Genomic DNA, 22,707 nt, shown 5'->3' with positions numbered 1-22,707 from the left:
CAACCTCCTTTTCTCCAGGCTGAACATTCCCAAGTCCCTTAACCTATCTTCATAGGGCTTGGTCCCTTAGCCCCAGATCATCCTCGTCGCTCTCCTCTGTACCCTTTCAATTTTATCCACATCCTTCTTGAAGTGAGGCCTCCAGAACTGCACACAGTGTGGCCTGACCAGTGCCGTATACCATGGGACTATGACATCTTGTGATTTTGATGTGATGCCCCTGTTGATACAGCCCAAAATGGCATTTGCCTTTTTTACCGCTGCATCACATTGCCTGCTCATGTTTAGCTTACAATCCACAAGTACCCCAAGGTCTCGTTCACACACAGTGTTACCTAGAAGCGTATCCCCCATCCAGTAGGCATGCTTTTCATTTTTCTGACCCAGATGTAGAACTTTACACTTATCTTTATTAAATTGCATCTTGTTCTCATTTGCCTGTTATTCCATTGTGTTCAGATCTCGTTGAATTATGTTTCTGTCTTCTGGAGTATTTGCCAGTCCTACCAGTTTGGTGTCATCTGCAAACTTAATGAGTAGTCCCTCCACCCCCTCATCTAGATAATTAATAAATATGTCAAAAAGTACCGGACCGAGCCTTGAGGTACCCCCCTACTCACCTCCCTCCAGTCTGATGAAACACCATTGACAACAACTCTTTGAGTGTGGTTCTCTAACCAATTCCCTATCCACCTAACTATCTGAAAATCCAGATTGCAGTCCTTCAATTTATCTGCATCAAGCTTGGAAGATGAAACAGGTATTGTTTCATTATTTGGGAGTGTTTTCAATGTTGCTGTTACTTTTTAGTTTCAGGTTTTTGTGTGAATTTAGGACTATTCATGGGTTTGTAGAAAGATATGTCTGTCGATGGCTCCAGTGTCCATATTTAAGTACCCACAGATGTGGCCATGTTAAGAATTAGATTTATTGATGATAGTATTTGTAAATGAAATATTTGCATCATTTCCCCCTTTAGTTAAATCCCATCTCAAACAAATCTGCTTACCGCTTTTTCAGCATGTGATGACCTGCCCATGAATATACATTATATACATTTTAATAAGCACTTTTTGCCACAGCGCTGTAGCAGATTAACCCAGCTAATTTTTTTTCTGGAACTTGCTGGGTGCACTATGGAAACCCATGGCAAAGCAGCTGTGATGGGAGCTACTTTATCCACAGTACAAAAGAAGATTGGCATCTAAACGAATCACTCCTCACCACTTAGCACAACAGGACCACTAGATTACTAAAAAGAGGACTCTGTTGTAACAGGGCACTGTGAATAGGACAGGACATATAATCAGAAAGTGCCTCCCACACAGGCTATACAAAGTGGAAAAGAGTCAAAATCTTGCAAATTCAGGACACTGAAGCTAAAAAACTGAGTTTTTTAGAGCACATTTTGAAATGAGCAAGAATATTTTTTTGAGAAAACAAAGAAATTTGTTTTTTTTAATATGATTTATTGTACTGTTATTGTAAAATTGTTATTGAAATGGGAGCCAGTGTAGCATACTGGTTAGAGTTCTGCTGGGGTAGGATCTGAGAGACACTCTTCTATGTAAGCTTGCTGAGGCCCAGGAATACAATCTTAGCCAAAAACGTACTCACAGGATGTTGTTCTGAGAATAAAATGGAGGGAAGGAGAACAATGCACACTGTCTGCGGGGGGGGGGGGGAAGAGTTGGGGTATAAATAAAGTAAATAAGTAAAAGTTCCTTTGTCTTTTTTTGCTCCCCTCTCGAAAGCCCATCTTAATGTGCTGAGGGGGGTTGTATGTGTCATCAGAGCAGAAAGCAGCACCATAAGGAGTACAGAATGTCAAGAGGCGAAATCCCTTGCACAGGCAGTCAAGACAGAATGGTCACAGCTGAGGCACCAGAATGCCATGCATTCACTCCCTTCAGGGAACAATGGCATCATCAGCAGAGGTGAACAGACAGCTCCAATGGTGCAGCAACAGTAGTGGAAAATGGCCATGGGCGAGAATCTTCCATAGACAACAGCAGTGTCCCTTCCACTCATCCTCATTAGTAATGAGCATAAGGCAACTATTGTTTATTTCTTTATCATATGGCAGGAGATCTAAGGATTGTCTGGCAGGAAGGCAAGGGACGTCCAGAGGTGGTTTGCCATTTCCTGCCTGTGCATCATGCACCTTCGTGTTCCTTGGTGGAACTATCTTCCAAAACCTTGGAGAGCTCCCATCCAGATACTAGCCAGGGTCAGCCCTGCTTAGCTTTTGAGAACTGACAGGAACAGGCTTGCCTGGGCCATCCAGGTCAGGGTCACAAACAGCAACGGTAAGCCACCTCTGATCATCTCTCCCCTTGAAAACCCTATGATGAGTTTAATTCATAGGGTCACTATAGGTCGGAAGCAACTTGATGGAATTTACACACACACACTCTTTGCTAGAACCTTCACGAACTGGTTGCCTGTCTTCAGGAAATTTCATACATGGGAAAAACTGAATTATTCATCTGCCAACTGAACTGATACAGCCCAGATTCCTCAGTAATAACCAGGCCAAACTAAAATGGGATAGTCACAATCAAAAATAAAATCTCCCACGCTTTTAACTCAAAATTGCTGTGTTGAGGGAAGAAATTTGCATTTGTAGCTTAATTGTAAGATTATTTTATTTATTAAAATATTTATATTCCACTTTTCCTCATGGATCAAAATGGCTTACAAATTATATGAGAACAAAGTTTGAGTCCAGTGGCACAGTTAAGGCCAACAATGTTTTATTCAAGTGATGAGCTTTTGTGTGCATGCAGACTTCCTCGAAGACAATGAAACTGGAATTTACCAGTCCACCATATAGGCAGAGGGTGAACAATAAATAAATGCACAACATAATGGGCAGATACATCTCACACAGAGAGTTAATTACTCTCCTCAATTGAGGATACATCTATCCATTAGTCTCCAATAGCTTATACCTAGAGTAAAACTGTTGGTCTTAAAGGTGCCACTGGACTCAAACTTTGTTCTGCTGCTTCACACCAACACGGCTATCCACCTAGATCACATGAGAGTACTGGACTAGGATCTTGAAAGCCCAGGTCCAGATCCCCACTCTGCTAAAAAACTTTCTGGGTTGTCTTCGGCCAGTCAGTGGGTTGTTGTTGTGATGATGAAATGGAACAGGGAAGAACAATATACCACCCACATCAGTGTAACTATATAACCACCTCCAATGCTATTTCAAGTATGACCCAAAAATTAGGCCAAAGTGGCCTGGGGAAATGACTGTTTCTCAGATTACCTTCAGACATTAAGAACTACAAGGGGAACAGGAAACATGAACAAGTGCCTGTTCTCTGTATGTCTCATTATATCCAGCACCTCTTGCTGGATCTTTCCCCACCACTATTACGTTTTGTGAAAAGAGCACCTATTAGTTACTCATTTCTTTTTTGCTGTCTACATGTCTTCCCATAAAGTTATGCTTCTATTGTCTGTTCTTAAGGTATACCATTTTGTATTGGGGACACGAGATGCTGTGTTTATGAGGAGTACGGAAATATACATTGTAACATTATTAATAGGAGGTTCCTTTTTTAATCCCCACCCCACCCCCACTGGGAACCTGACTGCAATGTATATTGCATAAATAAAACAGACATTCTGACATATGCCATGTTATATAGGGGTAGCCATGGTAACCTGTTGCTGCAAAAACAAAAATTAGTCCCGTGTCTAGGGGCTTGTACCCTACCCTTTTTCCACTGGCCAAAAAAGAGGGGATGGAACCCCTTTGGACCACTAAAAAGGCTATGCCTGTAACCAGCCTTGAGTTGAGGCAAGAAAGGTGTTCTATAAATAAATAAATTGTGGGGGTTGTGTAGACAAAAGAAACACAGGGCAGTGGCTGAAGTCATGAACCAATTTTTTTAGTCAAATATAAACTAATAAGGGGAAATGGAACAAATGAAATGGAAAAGCTGCTAAGAGACGACCTCAATAATTCTATGGCGTAAACTTCTGATGAAGACATCCTGCTTCATCAAATGCATTAAGTGCATCACTGCTTGGCAAATACATATCCTCATGGCTGGAAAGAAACTGCAAACCATTGAGTCAGAAGGCCATGAAATATAAGAGGTACAAGCTGTGACATATATGCAAAACTCAAGTGTATACAGAATACACAGTGTGATCTTTCACAACTGCAATAAGTGGCCATAACACTGTTTCCCAGGTATTACTAATCAGATTAATATCTGTAATGGGCGGAAAAAACCTCATCTGTACTCAAGTCTTGATATCTTACACTTATCCATAAATCCTAGGGACATTTTTTTCACATACCCAGTATATGATATATATTTTGAAATAACAGCAAGCATCATGTGGTGGCTAGAGAATCAGATTATTATCTGCTTCCAATCCCTACACAGCCACATAAACTGACAGAGTGATTTTTGGATCAGTCACATTCTCTCAGCATAACCTACCTCATCAGATGTTGTTTTGAGAATAAAATGAAAGAACAGAGAATAAGGTAGGCCACCGTGGGTCTGCAAATCTGTATTAGAGACAGTGGAAGGCCAAGAATTAGCCCATCCACAGTTTCTTCATTCAGACAGGGATTTGTTGGGATTCATGTCAGTTACAGGAACCTTCCTAGCTGCATTTCTCCAAAAACTCAATAAAGCCGAGTTCAGGGCAGCAGATTAAACTCCATATGCTTCTTTGCTCACTCGGGGCTTGGACAGGGATTATTGCAGCCAGGTCCTTTGTAACCAGGTTAAAGTCTGAGCCGGATGACTGGCAGGCATCCCATTGCATCAGAGCACTCATTACAGCATTTGTTGCCACATTTAAGGAAGGAAGGACAGCTTTCCACTGGTACGCCTCCTGCAGCAACACAAGGGCATGCAGATCCTGTTAACCTGACAGACAGAAGAACAGAAGTAAAAGCACTGGTGCTGCCATTTGTCTTGAGTTTTTAACTGTCATTGACCAATTATGCGTGGGGCAGAAAAGCCAGACTGGTAGCGGCAGGGCAGTGGGGCTAATCCCCACATACACACAGTGTTGCCACCATCCCGGTCCCCTCCCAGCCCTGGCCCAAATCAGGGCCTCGGATGACCCATGGCAAGGGAACACAGATTCTTCTGGATTTTCTGTCTTGCCACAGCAGCCAGCAGAGGCCCCGTCAGGGCAGGCCTGTGCACTGGGGACACAAAATGCCCTGTTCAGCTTCACGGTGCTATGGGGCCAAACAGGACATGTCTATACCCCCACAATGGTGAGATAGCAGCATGCCGCTATCCCACCATCCTGTGGTGGGATCCCCATGTCCCCTGCCATGAGGCGCAGTGAATCTTTCCAACCCCAGAGTTGTGCATGCACACACACAAATCCGGGGCAGTCCATGTGCACTGGGGGAGTTCATCCTCTATGCGTACTTGGGATGCAGTGGAGCTAAGAACCACCAGCGGCCCAGAACAGCTACCGCCATGCATAATAACTCACTCTTTGGTTTAAAAAACCACACATCCCAGACCTTTTCATCATTCCACAATTTGGCTCTGGCTTAGCTCTACTTTCCACCTTGTATTAGACAACAGAGGAGCCAACAATAAAATTTCCCCAACTCACTCTCTTCTGAGGCTCCACTGAATGCATGTTTAAGCAACCTCTTCCACTCCCCCAAAACAATATGACAGTGCAGGGAGAATCAGTTTGAGGGCTCTTTGAAATGCACACTCCAAGTAAACTTCAAGTATATATTTAAGACAGAGCACACAGGAAGAGCACACAGGCCTCATCTCTCTTCCTTTGAAGGAGTAGGCAATTGCAATTTAAGTGGGCTTCAGGTGGGAGAGAACAGAGTACAGAAAAACAAGGTGCTATGAGTCAACACATTTCAGAGAAATAGTACAGGTCACAGTGGGCAGGGGAAACAAATAGATCAGAGAAAATTGAACTCATCAAGGGAAAGGAATAGAAGTGGCCTCACTCAAAGGCAGGAAGATTGAAGAGTGGAAAGTAACCAGTTGAGTCAGCTGGTTATTTAGAGACATTATCAAAGGTGCAGAGCAGCCAACACGCTGCATGCCACAGTTTTAGCCATCCAAGATTGCATAAACACTCGCAGACGAAGTGCTCAGCTGTATTTTGATGATGGCATGAGCTCCGGTTTGACTTAATGTGAACATCAAGGACAGCATCAAAATCAGATAGGCAAGGCTGCATATAATAGTCTTTTCTCTAGCTAAAACTGCCTACCTTATGCAGGCAAATCCCCATTCAAAAATGTGTTCAAGGAAACAATCCATTACATTAAAACCAAGTTGCAAAAAACACATCAAAACAAAACAGTTCTCCACATTGGAGAACATTTATAAGTAATCCTTTTCATGATAGGAACTTTATTTCATCATACTGAAACATTTCTCTGGTGTCCTTCATCCTGCCAGTGATATGTGTTCCATCTTGACGTTCTCAATGAGAACATTTTTTTTAAATCCCAGCCCAGCCCATAAGAATTTGACTAAAGTAAACCAGACATCCCCTTCCCCCATTATCACCTATACTTGCAGACAGACATAACTGAGAGTTATAGTTGATCCCTAATGTCCCTCAACAATCACTAAGGTAAGAAAAAATACCTTTTTTAATTAAATGTGCTTAGATGAGTATTTCACAGAATCATAAACTAAACTTTCTTGGCTTGGGTCAGTCTCAGTAAGACATCAGTATTAACTATATACTATAGTTCATTAAAAAGCAATAGATTAGAACTTTTAAAACAATACGACTGTCCAAGGGAAAAGAGCCAGATTAAGGCAATAAATTTCAAATTTAGTTCCTATTTTGCAGCTTCCCAGTTCAATTCTGCCTCAGTCCACCTTTTGCTATAGATCCAAGACATTTTACAATGATAACATTGAATAAAGTTCCAATTTATTCTACCATTCTGTTTCCAACAGTAGCCAGTGACCCTTCACTACTACCACTAAAAGCATTTTAAGAAACAGGCCATGGCCCTGAAAAATACAGCATGTGCATCTTGTGGGAGGTTTGAATATCCTGCTGCTGCTTTCTCCCAATAAGCATTTGGCCCCCCAAAACAAAGGCATGATTTGAGAAGGGGAAGGACTTCAGTGAAATAATACACAATACAATACAATACAAAACCTTTAATGGCATTGTATTGTAATTGAAATATAACACCATAGAGTCTACCTTCCAAAGCAACCATTTTCTCCATAGGAACTGATCTCTGTTACCTGGAGACCAGTTGTAATTCCAGGAGATTTTCAGCTACCACCTGGAGACTGGCAACCCTAGCAGTGGAAGAAGATCTGAAAGGCAGATTCAAATACAAGTGTAATCAAAGCAGTCTTTTAATGTAATCAAAAGAAATCCATTAAAATATCCAGTGTTTTCTTATATTAAAGACTGAATTATCTAAACAGAATTCATTATAGAGTTTGCAAAATATGGTTATCTTTTTCTTCTTCTAATACAAAGAAGACAATGAATGAAAGCATCGTATTTCAGGGGCTTTTTGCTACCAGTCCCTTTTGAAGTTACACAGAGAAGGAAGAAAAAGAGATCTATTACTCAAAGCCAGAAGACGTGAAAGATTGCCCCAAACTACCAAATTTCCCCACGCTAATCCTATGCCAAAACCACATTCCTTAAAGGCTTATATCTATTAATTTTCTCTTTATTTGCCTGAAGCTTTCTAGTCATTTAGAAAACTCAATATCTACATGTGCTTTCTTCTAAAGAGAAGAAATGTCACTTTATTATCACTCTTTTGATTCACCCCATCTCTTTTCAGTGCATTATTGCTGATGCCTCACAATACTGTTGCAACTATAGAAGCTACAAAAAGCACAAGTCTTCTGTCAGAGCTTAAATCCTTTACCAGGGTCACATGCTCCTTCATCCTGCCTTAACATACAATTCCTCTTGACCTTAAATTCTTTGAAATTTCTTTAAAAACAATAATCCTTCCTTCAGGTACACTTTTCTTAGCCCACACCTTCTCCATTCCTCTGACCTCTGTACCTTTAGTGCTCTATTATTTAATTCAGGTTTATAACCATGGTATCGAAGTACTGTCCTGTACCACAAAGACCCCTCAATGGTACAGCTGCATAGGGGTTTTCAAAATGGTGGCTGGGAGAGCCCTCCCACCCTGTGCCTGCTGTTTCTGGCTCCAAGCAAAAAGGTGACATCACTTCCTGGTACCTTGAAACCTGAAAAATATTTCAGTGGTATCTCCATTGTCTAAAGGTTGAAAAAAGCTGCCTTAATTTATGTAAATTCCCAAATCTACACGCACTCTCCAGACAGTTATTGTGAGAGGCTTTAGTCCTGGCTAAGCCTCCCTCACAGAAGCTACACTGCTGAGTTCCCTGGGCAACTGAACATTCCAAGCCACCACATCAGATCAGCCAATCAGTATCAGAGGTATCATCAACGTAAGCACAATATGATATGCATGAGAAAGTGGTAGACCAATAATAGGAACCCATGTCTCAATTTTTAGACTTTTCTCTAGCAGTTTTTTAAAATAAGCAAGCTGCAAACATAACAGCTTATACTTTGTCTCAATCTCTGCTACAACAGGTTGGTATCTATCAGGGCTGACTTATCCATTAGGCATAGGCACAAAGCCTAGGCCCATGACACTTTTAAAGGTAAAGGTATCCCCTGTGCAAGCACCGGGTCATGTCTGACCCTTGGGGTGATGCCCTCCAGTGTTTTCAGGGCAGACTCAATATGGGGTGGTTTGCCAGCGCCTTCCCCACATGATACTTTTAAGGGTTCACAAAAATGTTTTTTTTTCTCACAATTAAAAATGAACTTTCAGGATTGAAGGGAAATTTATCAGAAAAAGAAATGTTTAGGGCCCATGAAAATCTATTAAATGTTACCTAACACAGATAAAAATGTTGCCATATTTTAAGTTATATCAACAATATTTTAATGGTGATATTGTTATGATGGGAGGATCCCACAAAATGTTTAATTTTTTTTCTTAAATAAGAAAAAAATAAAATGTAGCAGTTATAATTTTCTTCACACCTTTTGGCCTTGAAAGTATGATTATATTTGTCTTTATACAAATGCAGTTGTAAAATATAATTTTTAAAAAAATTATGGAGGAAGGGGGCGGGGCCTGTCAAGGAACCACGCCTGGCTCCCCCTGAGCAACTACCTCTTGAGCCAGCAGGCTTTGCCTAGAGATTAAGTTCTTAAGGCTGAGTGTACACAAGAAACCAGACCTTGGGCAAATATATGAAAGTTTATTAAAAGTTTTAAAGAATATGTTATTAACATAATCTCTATAGTCCTGCAGCAAGAAATAACAAAACTAACTTTTCTAATACATTAGTACCCAGTATTACATATCACATTCTTTAGACATCAAAGTCCAAGCAATCTCAAGTGTTTTCTGAGTTGCTGTCCATTGCAATTAAGCCTGTCATAGTCAGAACCACTGTCCTGTTGAATTCTAAAGTTAGCATGGCTTCCATCATAGCCATGACATAGATATAGGCTTTTGCCATCCGGTATCAAGTGGGTAATCACTCACTGGAACCCTCTAGAAAAGCCCTTCTCAATCTTTTGACCATGGAGGTACCCCCTGAAATATTTTCCTGGCTACTGGGAACCCCAGAAGTGATGACATGCCCATTCAAAAAGTAAACACAGAAAACAAGGGAGCCAGCCAATCAATCTATTGATCATTTACCATGTTTCCACTTTGGCATAAGAGACTAGGCCATATAGAACAACAGGAAGTGGGCTCCAGTGACATTTAGTGATGTCAGCGGTCATCCTAATTTCTGGGAAAGGCCGCATAACCCCTAGAGAGCCTTGCTTTAGATGATGACACCACTTTTGTCTACCTCCTCCCTTCTAACTACAGCACTGACCGCAGTTTCCAAAGATTAACTAACTACTGCATTTCTGAAACCTATCAAATTTCCAGTAGCCACTTATGACTGTGAAAGTTGGCTGATGAAAAAATCAGACAAGACGAGAATCGATTTGTTTGAACTCTGGTGTTGGAGGAGGCTTCTGCAGGTTCCAGGGATACCAAAAGTCAAAAATAAGGAAATACTGCAGCACATAAAGCCTGATTGATCACTGGTAGGCAAAATCACGAAACTCCAGCTCGCTTACTTTGGCCATATCATGTGATCCAACTCATTGGAAAAAGCAATTATGCTAGGATTCATCAGCGGGAAAAGGAAACCAGGCCAAAAACACATTATAGAATCATAGAGTTAGAAGGGACCTCCTGGGTTATTTAGTCCAACCCCCTGCACTACACAGGACATTCACAACCCTATTGCTCATCCACTGTAACCTGCCACCCCCTTGAATTTTCATAGAATCAACCTCTCTGTCAGATGACTATCCAGCCTCTGTTTAAAAATGTCCAAAGATGGAGAACCCACCACCTCCCAAGGAAGCCTGTTCCACTGAGAAATCGCTCTGTCAGGAACTTCTTCCAGATGTTTATACAAAATTTCTTTTGCATTAATTTCATCCCACTGGATCTGGTCCATACCTCCGGGGCAAGAGAGAACAACCCTGCTCCATCCTCTACATGGCTCCCTTTAACACACTATCAAAACAGACACCAGCCGGCACATTACACAACTAAAAGAAATAGTGTAACATTGGAGACCATGGCAACAGTTGAGCCATGGGATCACCAAGAGTCAGAATCGACTGAATGGCTAACGTCACATCAGATTTCTGAATCCAGCCTTGAAAAAGATAAGGATGGTGTACACAGGGAGGCCCAGAAACAGACACCTGCTAGATGAAGTAGGCCCATTAGCATTCATATTAACTCTTGGCAGGAAATCAGGGTGCTTTGACTCATAGGACCAGCAAAGGCAAAAGTGCTTCAGGACCATGAAAGTCATAATGCAGTCCTGATCTGTACGGCCTTGTTACCCAACAAAGATTACAGGCTTTTTTGCATCACCCTGTCCTTCACTTCATTGGAATGTAGTGTTATCACGGAGCACATACATATAAATGGTTGCAAATGTCAGTCAGAGATAGATGGGCCTTCATTCCAAACACTGTTGTTGCAAGCTCATATTCTGAAGCTCAGATTAATTTGTGAATAAATACATAGGGTTTTCCCCACTGATCAGAACAAAATAAGCTTACAATGCTGTATTCCTTCATCCACCAAAGCGGTACATGGTGCAAGACCATGTCCAGTAAAATGTCTTTTTTCATTGTAATGATACTTCAGGACATAAAATCAGCTTCCCCAGTTTTAGAAATTAGTTGTGGTTTCCAAGTCATTATGCAAGAGCAGTCACCTGCTGCAGCAAGCAATCAGCAGCAACATGAGACATGTCCAAATCTGCTCGTTACTGAAAATTCCAGTCATGTTCAGGCTGCTGAAAAGCTAGATGTTTCAACTTTTGATGTTCCTAGTTTTTTAACTCTCATAATTATGTGAGAAGTTTGACAATTGACCACCCTAGTGCAGAACCCTCATCAGCAGTTAGTTTTCTTAGAAGGGCATGTGGGGGAGGGGAGGTGATGGGTCAGAGTTTTAATCCGTTCCCTGTACAGTGATCTGTCAGCTAGTTCTTCTTCCACTGACTTCACTTTCACTACGCCTCATGCAAGGGTAAGAAAGCCAGCTTAATTAAACACTTACTATTAAAAACACCAATTTGTTAATTACTTATGCTTTTTACCACCATGAGAAGAAAAACATTATATGGATTTTTCTTTGCTGCAGCCACCAGAACTATCTACCACCACCCAAATGTTAAGGCAGAAATGCTTTACTTATAAAAGCATTTATTTGTTTAATATATTTTATTCCACCTTTGCTTGGGGTTGTATATGTAATTCTTCCCTTTCCATTGGGTCTTCACAATAACATTGTGCAGTTTCATGAGAGCCAGCTTGGTGTAGTGGTTAGGAGTGCGGACTTCTAATCTGGTGAGACAGGTTTGATTCCATACTCCCCCACATATGACCAGCTGGGTGATCTTGGGCTCATCACAGCACTGATAAAGCTGTTCTGACCGAGCTGTGATATCAGGGCTCTCTCAGCCTCACCTCCCTCACAGGGTGTCTGTTGTGGGGAGAGGAATGGGAAGGAGATTGTAAGCTACTTTGAGACTCCTTTGGCTAGAGAAAAGTAGCATACAAGAACAAACTCTTCTTCTTTTTCTTAATTAGTTCCATTTTGGCTAATAAAGACACCAGTTCTAAAACATCCTAAGCATTCTTGAAAATAAGTTTCATTTATCAGCAGGACTTGACTCCAAATAGATGGCATCTTATCACTCAGCCACTAGTTCAGCTCCATTACCATCATTCTAGACTAGCGGAAAACAAATCTGAAGCCTTATTGGAATAAAATAATTTCTTACTTCCCTCTTTAATCTATATAAGGCCTTAGCATATATTCAAAGGTAGCATCAAGACTGCTACAAAATATCATGCCTGAGTCTCAAAGTGACCAATCAAGTATAGAACCGTGGATTTCTCAATGTGGACTCAGAAGAAAAAAGGAAATAACAAGGTACAATGATGTCGTAGTCTTCTCTATGTTTATAAGTGAAAAGGTTATAACATAAAGTCTAAATGGTCAAACATATGATCAAATATAAAGAGTTAACCAAAACGGGATCTTAGGTTAAGTAACCCACTTTCTGTTCTATCTTCGTCAGTGGTTGCTCTTCCAATATACTGTCATAATAGTAATCGTACTATCACATTGGCAAAATGCTCATAATTGTCTGGGGATTTCATAAAGTGCTACGATTACTATTATGACAGTATATTGGAAGAGCAACCACTGACGAAGATAGAACAGAAAGCGGGTTACTTAACCTAGGATCCCATTTTGGTTGACTCTTTATGTTTGATCATATGGTCAAGGAGTGGGAGAGGATTCTGAATGAGGTATGCCTCAAACACCAGAAGAGGTGGACATGAGATCTGAGCTTGGAGATCTGTGTTTGGAGCCTCCAGCATTGGGAGCCAGATTCACACTAGAACTGTGACATGCTGTATTGGAAGTGCTGGGCTTAGGCTCTCTCTCCCCCACCCCACCCCACCCCACCCCATGCCATTTTACCAATCTGAAAATGCCATGGCAAGTAATTTGTTCCACTGTGCTAAACTTACCCAAAAGGGCAAATACCAGTTCCACGGAGCCATTTCAAAGCAGGAAATCACTGTGGAGAACGGCTTAGAAACACCCACACCCACCGTATGAACTGTGATCCTGATCCGAACTGGGCCTTTGGGTGCCTGAAAATATCCTTAAAATTTACTGGGAACTCATGAAGCACCCAGTACATATTTGGTAAAGCCCGAAGAAAAAGGGCCCAACACCTTTGCAAAAAGAATTATAAAACTAAAGAGCTATTTTTAATCAACTAATGCAGGCATCTCTAGTTTTATTCTAAAAGAGAAACTCAGCAACACTGAGGTGCTTTTTTATTTAAAAAAAGCATAATAGCTTTGGTCTCCATTGCGACACAAACAAACTGAGCCACAAATGCTCACAAAAACACATATTCACCAAGATACTCCTGGCAGATTAATAACATCTGTTTGCTACTGGAAAGAAGAAAGTATCCAAGGCAGTATCTCTCACACACACACCAACATTTTGATCTAATGCTTTAAGGCTTTCTTTTGAAAGTCGGATTTAGCCAACATTAAAGGAAAGCAGAGAAAGTAGCAGGATGCCTTGTGATATACACCTGCCTCTGAGGCAAACATTAGAGGAAATCATGCCCCTTTGGAATACAGACATGTCAGTTTCAGAAATGGTAAAAGACAAGATCAACAAGACATGCCAGGTGGGGGGTCCTGTAGGTGACTAATGCTGCTTTTTGTGATGCCCACCTCTTGCTTCATTGCTGTTAATGTTAGTCATACCCACAATAAGTCTGGTATATGGGGAGAGAAGATGTGAATCGGCAAGTTGCCCATGCCATTTAACACTGTTTTGAGGGTTCTTGCCTGTCTGCATTAAATTACAAGGATTATAAACCTAAAAATATTAACACTGTGATCATTGTCATTTGCTCTCTGGATACTCCCCAGAGCCAAAGATACCAGAGATGCCAACTAGCTTGGCTGAACACTTACACAGCCATTGTTAATTTTTTAATTTTTAAAAAAAAATGTATCACATGTTTAGCTTGGATTTCTGAATGTTACACTTTACCAAGTCCTGAAATTTCTTCAGTAAATGGATGAGCCTCATAGTGAACTGCTATCTGAATGTTTAGAAAAATATGCAAAAATATATCTAAAATCTATCAGTCTAGTCCTGTCTAGCTAGCATATCAGGTCATCAATTTGGCACACTGGTTAGAGTACAGGATCTGGAAGACCCTTGTCCAAAGCCCCGCTTGGCCATAGAATTTGCACAGTAACTCTGGGCCAATCACATTCTTTCCATCTAGCCTACCTCTCAAGGTTATTGTGAGATGCAAGTGGAAAGAGGGAACTACATATACTCCTTGAAAAAAGGGAGGAGTAGAATACAAATGTATTGGATAGAAAGATATAGATTTTTAAAATGTTAATTTCAATTAGCAGAGACCAGCCAACTAGTACTAGTAGTTGGAGACCAACTAGTACTAGTAGTTTATACTGTTTTAAAGGGGAAACGGTGGGAGGGGGACACAAAGAGAACAGTTAGAAGGTTAACATTTTATATCCAGATTTCCCACACACACACACACACACACCCTTTTGCTTATTGGCTTATTACATTTCAGAGCAGATGATGCCGCCTTATTATTTTGCCATTCTTTAGGTCTTGGCACCATTTAAACGAGAGCTACCAACTACCCAAGATTATATTGAGCAATGTAGAAAGTAGCTTAGCCATATGCAAGCAACATCTGTCCTAGATACACAAATATATCCCTGAAATTGGAGAAAAATATATATTTAAAACAAAATAATTCCATCCAATGTTGTTTCTTTATGTCAGGTCAAATCAGCAGCCCTTATCTGAATACCAGAGTTTCATTTCATTATATAACTGAAATAAGTCTAAACAATATGATCAAATAAGCTAAACTATAAAGTGAAAGGACTAAACACCGCAAGGCATGATATGAGCATGATCGAGTGAAGCCTACAGGAAAACATAACTACCAGAGTTCCAAAATCTGAAAAGAAGTTATTCCTGTAAAGGAGTATCCGTCTATTAAAAGCAAGCCCCCTGAACACCTTGGAAAGTCTAGTGCTGAGCAAAATGTTAAAGCAGAAAATACAAGTGTGGGATGATCTCTCACTCTCTCTCTCTCTCTCTCTCTCTCTCTCTCTCTCTCTCTCTCTCTGTCTTTCTTCTCATTGGCCCAATGAAGCTGAGGGTTTGCTGAATAACTTTTATTTTTGCTTTGTTTCTGTATTCTTTTTAAAAGACGTATTCTATGGTGTATGCCATTATATTTCTCAGCAGCTATGCATATTTTTTTTAAAAATAGATACATAAATTAAATAAGGGAAACTGACCAACTGTAAAACCAGTTTTGTTTTATTCGCAGGCAGCCATAAGGCCCTGTAATCGAGCGGCATACTATTTACACTGTTCTCTCTGAACATCAGATGATCCCACCGTTGTCATCATGATGACAATGTTCAGAGGCTTCCTGTCTTCCTAAAGAGGCCTCTCCTGAACAAGAGTGGGAGGATGGCAATAAGCTAACTCTTTAAATGCCATACTCAATCGATCACCTGCTTTCCACGTTCTACAGGGGCTGCTGAAAACAACCATCCCCCTGTAAGTGCCCCCTGCCCTCAGCCATTGCATTCAGAATGGCTGGCCACATGAATCACTGGCATCACATTGAGAATATTCATGTTCTGGCCAGCAACCTCCAGGAATGACTGGCATGAGAACTGGAGAATTTGAATGTCTAAAGGTTTATGGGTGAGATTTACATTAGGTAGCATTCCCTTGTCAAAGCAATGTAGTTTATTAAGTGTGTCATTATTTATACAACACATTCCATAAAGCACCGAGGATTTCCAGTAGCCATCTGAATGCTGCATGAGTGGTCTAGCCAGTCAAGAATTTAAAAGCTGGACAAGGAGAAAGTCCAATGCATCATGATCTATATACAGAAACTTTTTATCTTGCTTTCATCATTTTGATGTTAGCTTTCTGGGGGGTGGGGGGTGCTTAAAATTGTCTTTGCTTGTTTTACAATTTTTATTCGTGAGAGATTTCTTCAGGCTCCAAATGTTCTGAGAATCTTTAGAAGAGTAGATTAAATGAAATTCCCCTTTCAAAAAGCTTCAATGCACAAAGCATTAAATAAAAAAAACTGTTTAATGCATTGTTCCTTCCAGCTTGCCCTACTAGGAAATGCTAGAATTTGTTATCTTAGCAAACCCAATTTCATTTTCCAGGTCCAGTTAATCTCTTGCTGGCAGCCAGTTCAGTTCAAGGTTTCTTTGTGATGAATCACTGCGGTTACAAATGCAAGTTACCTGTTGGTTGTATACCTTCTGTACAGCCTCCCCTTCATGATACTTACTTGAGTATGAATGTTAAAGGTGTACCACTGTTTCCATATAATGAGTGGCCACTTAGAAGGAAGCTGGAGCCCATGCCAAATCCTGAGTCCCCGGATGAACCAGGCCTGCTGCTCTGGGAGCCACCAGGGAGACCAGAGCCAGGGACATCATTTGGGAACTGGCCACTGAGACCTGGGGAGGATCGGGTGGATTGCATGGAGAGGCTGCCATGGCAGGTGCAAGGCCAGGAAGACAGACAGGGCCTGCTTTTGGGTTGTCATGGGGGGGGCAGCAGCAGCAGCATGGTTTAAATGTATGGCCACGGCAAAGGCTGGTAGGTCAGGGAAGCAATCCATATGCCAGAACAGGCACGGTGGCATCCAAGGCAGTAAGGAGCCGCACCTTGATCCAGAACCACTGAGGACCAGCACTGAAGGCTGGTCTCTACCAGGTGGGTGCCATGTTGAAGACCCAGGTCATAGACTCATTGTCATTGTTTTCCTTTGCAAGAGCTCAAATTTTGTTCAGTATATACTCTCCCATTTGCAGCTACACTTGCAGCTCAGAGCGCATAATTATACAATTTTGACACAATAAAGCCCCCACTTGTTTTTGAATCCACAAAGTATTATTTCTGCACATGGGATATTTATCCTATATTTCTATGGTGCGGAATGACAGAAGTTGGGATATTTGCCTGCTTTAATCCATACTATGGTAATGAACCCTTTCAAGGTAGGTGACATAAGGCATCCTGTGTAAGTGGCATTGATTCTGAGCTCTTTACAGTTCTGAATCATCTAGCAAACATGAATGACAGACATCATGTTATCATGGTTGTGCTGTTGGCATATCCATTTTTTTGATATTGGCTAATTTATCTAGCATTTGCCTAAGCCCTTCAACAGATGGTAGTGGATAACTGGTATTTTCCATGATCAAATTCTGTGTGATTGCTCAAGGAGGAAGTATAGTAAGAGCATGAAAAGCTAACAGTGCTGCCTAACTTGACAAGCCTCTGTACACCAGCATGTTCTTTTTTCTGTGCATTCCTGTTTCAATCAGCATACACTGCATGTAAATGTGTGCAGATGTGCAAGCAAAGACATCTGCACAGAAAATCACAACCATGTCAAAAGGAATACTGTCTTGCATGTGATATTATATAAGAATTTACCATCCTCCCCTGAAGCACAAAGAATTGAAAAGAACTGATCTGTTATTTTTGTTCTTATCTTCAGTGGGCCAGCAAATGCTCCAGATATTAGAATATCTTTGTTAAATGAAGCCACTCCAATTAGTTACATGGCCAAAATAATAGCCACAACTGCTTTGCTCTCTGGCTGTGTCAAAGTTCTTTCACTTTGGGGGAAGAAGAGTGATCTCACACTTGACATATACCACTCTATTGTCTTTTGTTGCATGCAATCTGGTTGAACAACTTGTGAAAACACTGCCATATAATACCATTTCTGAGTGCACATCCATAATTTAGAACTGATGGAATGAATGCCTGGGCACATTTGCCCCCAAGCTGTATATACAAGTCACAGTAAACACATATATAGCACACATATTTTTCTTATTATTTATTTTCACATTTATAACCTTGCCCATCCCCAGAGGCTTATAGCAGCATTCAGTAATTCTTCATACATGAGTGATTCTTACAAATCACTGAAGGCATGTACTGCTGAAGTGATTTAAGTCCACAGTTCTCCAGGTACTCGTCCCCACTTAAAGTGAATGCTCATTTGCTCTTTCTTGGATTGTCAAGGAGTCCAAACCTGAATCCCTTGAGTCTCCAGAGCTAGTACGCACAAGAAAATTACCTCATCATACCTGATTCTCCACTTTCCATACTGTGGCTCACAATTTCTCATGAAGAGCCCATTAACCCATTCCTTACTTTGGCCTTGAAGATGATAAGAGCCATGTAGGCAGAAAGGCTCAATTAGAAACACCTATAAAATGAATGAAACTGTTACTGCACACATTAACCCTTGGGAGGAATCAGGGGCACTTTGACTCACACTAGACATATGCATGTTCATGAAATATACATGCATACATGTATGCAGATAAACTTCAGCAGAGGTTCTATTAAACTGCCTATCAATTATTACATCAGTTTTTTTCTCCGCAAACAATACTCACAGTTAACTAACACAGATTTTCGCCCCATTCTTAACTCATCATTTCTCTGTGCAAGTAATACCAGTTCTGGCAAACTGTATGATGCAGGCCCATTTATAGCTCCACCTAACACCATTCTGCATAAGCCGCAAATGAGAACCAATTACAACGGCCCTTGGAAGGCAAAGTTCCTTAAGTGGCCAACTGCTTAAAGACTTATGAATGAAGCAACTCTGTTCAAACAGAAAACTATGTCCCCGTTTGTAAAAAGAAATATTAAATATTAAGCAATTTTAAACACTGAACATCATTTGATGATGCATATATGACAAATACGCTACATGAGATCCTTCCAATATACACTGTGACTGTTTCCTCTTATAGGGGCAACATATTTATATTTCTGCTGCAGAGCACATGTATCAGTCTAGTACACGTGTACTGCAGCTGAAAATCCATCGGTAGCCCATTTCAGAGGAAATGGTTTTCAGACATATTGAGAGGATTACCACACCAGGAAGGCAGTGGCTGAAAGGAGCTAATGTCTACCAGCTGTTTATAAATCTATCCTCCATCAATTTATTCCAATTGAATCCTTTTTCTGAGTACGGATAATTCTGGTGTTCCTGAACCCTGGAAAATAGCAGAGGGCAGTGATCCCATTGCACCCATTGGTGTGATGGGGTAGAATTAGCAATGGAGGCTGACTGTAAGGAATGAAAGCCAAAAAAGCAATCATGCAGAGATGGAATGGGCAGTTTCCTGTGTGAGTGGTACATAAGGCCAATATGATTAAAAGTTCAGCAAGCACAAATCAGGAAAAGTGTATTAATCCTTTGAAACCAAGCTGTTAATTGGGACTTTACTGAAAGACTTGCTGCTTAAACTTAACTACAAGTCCTTTGGGGCACAAAACTAATCTCTCCCTCTTTTTTAAGTGCTCTACAGAATTTTATCTGCCTGTCATCCAGCAGATTGGTTGGAAACAACATCTAGCCGCCAAAGACTATTAACTTCAGAAATTCCAATAAGCAACGCAACATTTAAACATAAAAAACATCTGACAGATGGCCTTCTGGATCCCAATTAATTCTTTTGCACTAGCATTCAGCATCACAAATTATCCCAAGAAGTTACACATACAGCAACAAAGAGATGCTCACAGCCTCAGGGCACAAACCAAATGCCACCACAACTAATGGAAAGGAAGCCCAGATCTTGCATTGTATGAATTTAAGCTCCTCCAATCCAAGTTATACAAGAAGCATTATGAAGAGAGCTTAGGGTCAACAGAATGTTGGGCTTAGCCAACTTTCAAACAATTCCGCTTCTATGAGCTTCTGGGCTGAGTCTACCCTTTTCAGGAAGCGAGATGTATTTTCCTGGTGTATGCAGGGTCTACATGACCACATAATTCCAAGTGACTGCATGGGGTGACATATTTCTAGAGCCTGCACTAGAGATTGTTGAAGGAAAAGTTTGATCCAGGAACAAGAACTCAGGATTTTTTTGGGTTACCATTGTCCACTTACACTAGTGGCTGCTGGGCATAAGCCAACTTCTGCAGCCTTATATCTCATGCAATGCAGCACATTGTTCTATCCTCTTTAGGCTGGCTTCCCAGTCTATAATCATGGGGCCTATATTTCCCTGTTTGTTAACACCTGGCTTGATTCCATTTTTTTCTAAGGCCCAAATTAGTTTATTCTATCCATCCATATATCTTCATCCCTCCAAGGAGCTCAGAGTAGCTCAAAGAAGTACACACAGGCCTCGCCTTCCTTAATGTATCCTCCACCTCCTCCCTACCTGGCCCCAGAACACCTAGTCACAGTGATCCATGTGATGGACAACTCCAGGCAAGATTACTGTAACTCACTCTATGAAGGCCTCCCCTTATCCCTGACCCAGAAGTTACAACTGGTCCAAAATATGGCTGCTCCATTCCTAACAGTAAACCCTTGGACAGCATACATTCAACCAGTTCTCCTATAGCTGCACTGGCTGCCAGTTGACTTCCCGATCAGGTTTAAGGTGCTGGTTCTAATATTAAGGCTTTACATGGTCTGAGACCTGCGTACTTGAGGGACTGCCTCTCCAAATGCAGCCCTCCATTCAGCAAATTCCAACCTGCTTGTGGTCCCTGGCCCCAGAGAGATGTGCTTGGCCTCGACCAGAGTAGGGGCCTTTTCAGCCCTGGCTTCAGCCTGGTGGAATTAGCTGTTGGCAGAAATGTGAGCCCTCACAAAGCTTTCTAAATTCCAGAGGGCTTGTAAAATGGCACTCTTCCACCAGGCATTTGGATCACCATCACCATCAGACAGGAGCCCCCCGCTGGACTCCTAACCCCACCATCTTCTGCCTGGCTAACAACCAGAATATCCATCTAATTAATTTCCAGGCACAATAGAGGTAGTTTGTTGGAGCTTGAATACTAAGATGATGTCATTTAAAAATGTATGAAGTGTATGGGTTTTTAATGAAGTTGTGTACCTCATTTTCCTCCTCAATGGGAACCAAGAAAGCACAGAAAAATCTCCCCTCTTTTATTTGATCCCTACAACAACCATTTGAATTAGGTTTGTCTGAGAATGTGCAACTGACCCAAGGTCACACAGCAAGTTTCCATGGCAGAAAAGACACAAAACTGGGTCTTCTAGATGCTAGTCCAACCACTACACCACACTGCACTTTCTTTACCTGCTCCTGATTGTCATAACTACTGAAGGCTTTTCCAAGAAGATTGACAGGATTCTATCACCTAAGAGCTGTGACACTTGTTCTCAGATTTCCCAATTCAGTTACTAGTATTGTAGAGATTTGAGCAAAACTCTTAGCTGAGCTTATGGAAATAATTCATTACTCCCCGCAGGAAAAACCTATTTGCATGAACCTCCAGCATTGCAGTAACTGCCCAAAGACCTAGAGAGATGAGAAGCAGGCATATTGCAAGAGGGAAAGTCTCCAAAGCAGAAGGCAGACCTGGCTCTCTCATACTCTCTTCTCCCCAAATCACTCTCTTTCCAGAGGCTTGCTGGGGAAGGCATTTCTTTTGTGCTTGTTAGATACATATTCCATCTTTCTGGTCTGCAAAATAACCCAAGCTCAAAACAGTTACAACAATTCAATACAAAAACATAGCTAACCAATCATATGCAAGATTATTATCAACAGAAACGTGAATAGTTGGGCTTCGTTGGTATGACTGCTATAAAGATTTTGCAGTGTTTCAATGGAAAATGGGAGGACTGAGTGTTGCACTCCCCTCTGATGATGATGGCAGCTGCACAAACTGAGAACATACAGAGCCATTTTATATTGAGAATACACTGTTTCATCTAGCTCCTTGACATCTATCATAACTAGAAGCAACAGCTCTCATGCAGATAAAGGTATTTTCCAATACCTACTGCTGAAATTCCTAGAAGGGAGATGATGGGACTGAACCTTGAACTTCCTGCACACTGATATTCTTGTGCTTCACTGATCCACAGTATTTCTCCATATCAGGAGCACCTGGCATTTTGTAAAAATTCTGACCTGGGGTCCCAGATTTGGATTGAGACAGATTGAGAGGGGTTTTTCCAGTGGAAGAAGCTGTTATTTGCTGCTGGAGAAAAATATGAGGACAGATACGGGCATCAGCATGCTTGCACTGGCAGGGCAATGTAGCACTCTCAGCATCATGTCTAGTTTGATTGTAAGCCAAGCAATCTGGCGAGGCAGTCAGCCTACGTAACCTTATATTTTATTTCAATATTACTTTTGCCATCTGTCTTTGTAACAGGCGTTTCTCTAGTGACAGACAACAGGGGTTTATCTAGTAAGAATTGCTCATGTTACTAGAAATTGTCCATGTATACATGTTTTAAGAAAAGCACCTATCTGAGCTTACTTGCTTACATGTTTCCTTGAAAGGATTTCATGCCCTTAGAGATTCAGGGGACACAGAATTTAAACTGGGGAAAAATGAATCCTTCAGACCATAAAGCCATTTTCCCCCATGGCTTGTGTGGATTTAAGAGGCATGAA

General features: G+C 41.1%; 1 protein-coding gene and 1 long non-coding RNA gene across 3 annotated transcripts in view; both read right to left on the bottom strand.

Annotated features, from left to right (window-relative positions):
- MAPKAPK2 (MAPK activated protein kinase 2) overlaps positions 1-22,707 on the bottom strand; it is an 84,341-nt gene that overhangs the window by 40,450 nt on the left and 21,184 nt on the right. The gene's annotated exons all lie outside the window — the stretch shown is intronic.
- LOC143836843 (uncharacterized) lies at positions 4,512-8,879 on the bottom strand. Its single transcript, XR_013230776.1, has 3 exons — positions 8,230-8,879; positions 7,257-7,331; positions 4,512-4,910 (listed from the first exon to the last, which is right to left on the bottom strand). It is a non-coding gene; the product is annotated as an uncharacterized LOC143836843 (long non-coding RNA).

Source organism: Paroedura picta, chromosome 4, assembly GCF_049243985.1.
Source record: "Paroedura picta isolate Pp20150507F chromosome 4, Ppicta_v3.0, whole genome shotgun sequence".
NCBI lineage: Eukaryota > Metazoa > Chordata > Lepidosauria > Squamata > Gekkonidae > Paroedura > Paroedura picta.
This window is presented reverse-complemented; position numbering and strand designations above follow the sequence as displayed.